The 4,860-nt window shown below is 40.8% G+C and overlaps 1 pseudogene; it reads right to left on the bottom strand.

Annotated features, from left to right (window-relative positions):
• LOC122298545 lies at window positions 1-4,415 on the bottom strand (annotated as a pseudogene).
• Between the last annotated feature and the right edge of the window lie 445 nt (window positions 4,416-4,860).

The raw sequence follows: 4,860 nt of genomic DNA, 5'->3' as shown, positions 1-4,860 counted from the left end.
TTCAAGCAAATTCAACGGATTCAATTTCAACTAGAATTGAATCCAAGCCGAACTCTAATATTACTAGTTTTTATTAGAAATATTGTTCTTCATCCATGATTTATCTACTTCTTGATTCCTCACACTGATTTATAATGTGGTTTAAATGCACCAGCTATCGCACCACATGCATGAGTCGGTGTGATTGATAAACAAATAGCAAATCCTGTACGGATGCTAGCATTTATGCTAAACATTCACATATAAAGATTAGGTGACAAGCGAGGTTTGAGGACAACATCAAGTGGTGTGGTTTTGATGTTTGAAAGTCCAAAGGTAGCTGACATATCAACAGTAGCATTTGATGGGGTGGAAATCTCAAAGGCATGAAGCAAACTTGCAAGAGTCAGGTGCAGCATCTGAAGGCCGAAAGAGATACCAGGGCAAGCTCTCCTACCGCTGCCAAAGGGGATGAGCTCAAAATTCTGACCCCTGACATCAACATCCTTGTGGGTGGTGAGGAATCTCTCTGGCTTGAACTCTAATGGCTCAGACCATATTTTAGGGTCCGTCTGGATTTTCCACAGATTGAACACTACTCGTGTGCCTTTTGCAACATGGAAGCCACCAATGGTGCAGTCTTCTGCAGCTTCTCGTGGTCCTGAGAGAGGTCCAGGTGGGTATAGTCTTAGTGCCTCTTTGACAATGGCTTGGAGGTAGAACAACTTGCTGATATCTCCTTCATTGACTAGTCTTCCTCGGCCCACATGCATGTCAAGTTCCTCTTGAGCTTTTATTAAGGCATGACGATTGTTCAATAATAGAGAGAGTGTCCATGTTAGAGAAACCATGGTTGTGTCTGTCCCTCCTGATATCATGTTCTAAAATATGGCGCGATTGCGTCAGTACTTGTGCATAATTACCAATTATTGGTAGTATATCAAATGTCAACCTATACTCTAGACATGTTAAACCTAGCTAATTAACATAGATATAATTGGCAAGTGGAATTCTTTCTAGTTTCTTGGTTCAATTGAATGGTCCCATGCAGAGCGAGATAGACAAACTTAAAATATTCATATGGGGTTGACCAAAATCCTGCAAATAGTATTAAGGCCCTATTTGGAAAGTGAAAATGTTTCATATCATCATTATAATTTTTTTAAATTTCAACACAAAATATAATAAATAATTTAACTTTTTTAAATCTCAAAATAATAATAATATTATAAGGAATTTTTCCCTCCCAAAGTGCCTGCGTGATAAGACCAAAAAGAGGCCCAACCCGGCCCAAGGACCTTTCTCTTGGGGACCCCTTGACCCTTCTTCGAATACCCAACCCATGAGCTAAACCAACCCTCAATAGAAGAATCGGGATAAAGAGTAGAAAGGGCTGGGCCTGGCGGATGGCACCAATGGCCACGGAAAAGTTATGTACACTGAGTGTGGGAGTTCCGAGTAAGAAGGCCTAGGACATTTAATGGCCAACAAGCCCAGCCCCCAATGTTAGAAGTGGCCATTACCACCTCCAGATGACCAAAAGCGTGTCAGTGGAGAGGTCCGCTGCATTTAATGACTAGCGAAATTAACATGCCATAACAAGAAGGGGTACAAACTCATTTGGGTGGCCACGATCCGGTATGGCCCACATGTCGCCTAACCAAAAGCTAGGAGGTTAGTAGTACAACCCGAGTATGGGGCGACACGACCATGTTTACAAGGTGAGAGATCGTCCACCACGTCCGAGGCACCAACACGCTACGGCTCACGGGTACCTGGGATCACACCACCAGGTAGGGGTGTACAAGAAATCGTGAAACCGGCTATGATCGACTCAGATCGGCCGCCGGAGGGTAGAACCAGCCAAAACCACCAAGGAACCGGTCGGCGGGTGGCAAAGTTTTAGCAAAACCGCCTATCGTCGGTTTGGTCACGGTTTAAGGCCGGCTCAAACTGCTGAACCAGCCGATGTAATAATATTTTTTTTTTAAATTTTATCAATATGAAACGACGTTATTCCACTCAAGTTTAAGTGAAACAGCGTCGTTTTAATCCTACGTTTGTGTTTTACACACAGATTAAACGACGCCGTTTGTTATTAAACCAAACGGCGTCATTTTGTCTATAAGGTGAGGAAAAAAAATTAGAACGGCATCGTCTGGTATTAAACCAAACGGCGCCGTTTCGATATTACAGTCGTCTTCTTCCTTTATTCTTCTACATTTCTGCGTTTCTAACCCCCTCTCTCTCTCTCCTCTGCAACTCTCTCAGACGAACGACGTCGCCGGAGGGGAAACGAGAACCGACTGTGAACTGCCAGAGAACCGCTGGAGTCGATACGACCGGCTGTTCTCCTCCCCGTCGATCGGTTACGGTCAATCCATCCACCATTTTCCCTCTTATTGGTCGGCGGCAGTTTTACCTAATAACCGTGCCGAACGGGTCGGTTTTCACCCCTACCACCAGGTATGTAAATCCCCACCTAAGTCCAAGAAAGCTCTCTAAGCTCAAATACTCTAGCACTAACTATAAGGAGATTATTTAATTTAAACATCAGAATCCCCCTGACTCCCACAGAGCTAGCCCGAGCCTCCATTTTTTGCTTAATTGTACAAGTAGGAAGGCCCAAACCTAAGTTGTTAAACTGGGGTCTCAAATGTGTATGAAACATGACGTTAATAAATATTTGATATGACTTTCATTTCAACCCACTATCCAAATGACACCTAAATGTTAGAGGACCCACATGATGCGATTATGTCTCTCCGACTATTCAATTAGTTAGATAATGAGAGATATCTCTATTCGATGTATAGAATTAAACTGTTTGCCTGGCTCTTTGTGCACATGAAGTTTTATTAATAACAGTACAAGTTTATAAGCACACCACTTGCGTAATACCCATTGGAAACAGTTACGCCTACCGCTGGTTCCTGCTAGGCTATTTTTTTTTTTACATCATTTTTTTATATTTTTAAAAATTTAAAAAATATATAATATTATTAAATAATAATTTCTTAATAAGTAAGAAAAAAAAAACCTAAAAAAAAAATTTAGCGGTAAGCATTTTCCATACCTATTATATATAGTTATAAGAAACCAAAACACTAATAATTTTTAATCATTGAGAGACTCACTTTAATGGTGTCTCGAAATACTGACTCACGCGTAGTCTTTTCCAGTCCTTGATCTGATTTTGTTTAAATTGTTTGAATGATGATAACCTATTTGAAGGCTATTTGTGCAAGTAATAATTTTCATAAATTGAGAAACACGTACCAAACAAGTGGATTTATTGACGGTGTCAGCATCAAAATCACCAAGGTCAGCACCCTCAAGAACTGACAACATTATATCCATGAAATCCTGCTGCTGTTTAGATTCACCTGAAACCCTGTTCTTCCGGTGCTCCTCCAACCACTCTGTAGCCATACAATCCATCTCCTTTGCTGTTTTCTTCATGGCCTTCACATGTCCACCCAAGATAAGGAATAGCATCCCCGACCAAAAACTGCCCCATCAGGTGAAAGAATTCCCTGAACGCCTTCTGGCATCGCCGACCTTCCTTGTCTGCTGTAGCAGCAGCACCAACGTACCGTTTTCCAGCAACCATCCTAAGCACCACATTGAGAGCCAAGTCCCCAAACCACTGCTTCATCTCCACCGAAACTCCACCGCCGCCGCCGTCCGATCCATCCTTCTTCTCTGTCCAAACCTTGTACAGCTCTTTCAAGGAAGTCTCCATCTCTGATGCTCGGACATCCTTAAGTAACTCGATCCGGCGGTTCGAGAGCAGCTCCAGGGAGATTATCTTGCGCATTTCACGCCAGTAAGAGCCATAGGGGCTGAATCCGATCATGACATAGTCGTAGCCCAAGTACTTTGCACCAGCTAGTTTTGGACGAGATGCTAGGGCAACATCGTTGGTGGTGAAGCACTCTTTAGCCAGTTCCCAACTACTTATCACCAAAGCTGAATGCACTCCAATCCGGATGGAGAAAACTGATCCATATTTATCTGCTAAGGATCCCAAAACAATATGGGGGAGCTGGGATTTCCCTCCTAACAGATGGAGGTGGCCAATCAGAGGCCATCCGCCGGCAGCTTCGGGTGGTTTTCTGCTCTTAGAAGCTCCAAACCTCTTTTGGATGAAGTAGGAAAGGATTATTATGGAGAATAATCCTGCTATGATTGTGTTTAGACTTGGTAGATTGAAATCCATTAATGTATCTCAAGACAGTAACCAGCTTTTCTGGGGAGGTTTCTTAGCTTTGATTGTGAGAAGCTCTCTGATCATCAGCTTCACTTCCAATTTTCACTTGCTGGCCATCCATTTGTATCAGACTATCATACATTATTTTTCATAAGATTTATTATAAATATTAACAAAAAAATCAAAATAAGAATAATTTAGAGAAATGGTCATATTTAAAACGTCTCGTGCACCCACTTAAAAAAAAAAAAAAATCTATAATTTATATAAAAAAAATGCACAAAACTTACTCCCTTTAAAATTATATCTCACATTACGAAAGTATTTAAGCGTATAAATAAAGAAATTTAACAATATTCGTTTTTTCTTTGTACTGAGAAAACCACGGCCTAAACCAATATCGGTATTATGTTGCTGGCTATGGCCCACTTTCGTTGTCTTCTCGCAATTCATGTTTAAATTAAAATACTCATTTTGTAGATTAAGATGCTATATATATAATGATTAATTATGTTGATAAATTAGTCTCACATGGTTCTTGACTTTGACTCGATCAGATGAGGTTGGAGATTATATAATAATGGCAAACACAACCAGTGAAAGCTTTAGAGCTGATTTGGAGCATGAGATAAAATAAAAATTTTGTAAATAGTAATAAATTATATAAT

Source organism: Carya illinoinensis, chromosome 16, assembly GCF_018687715.1.
Source record: "Carya illinoinensis cultivar Pawnee chromosome 16, C.illinoinensisPawnee_v1, whole genome shotgun sequence".
NCBI classification, from domain to species: Eukaryota; Viridiplantae; Streptophyta; class Magnoliopsida; order Fagales; family Juglandaceae; genus Carya; species Carya illinoinensis.
Note: the sequence above shows the minus strand (reverse complement) of the source record. Positions and strands in the feature narration are given on the sequence as shown.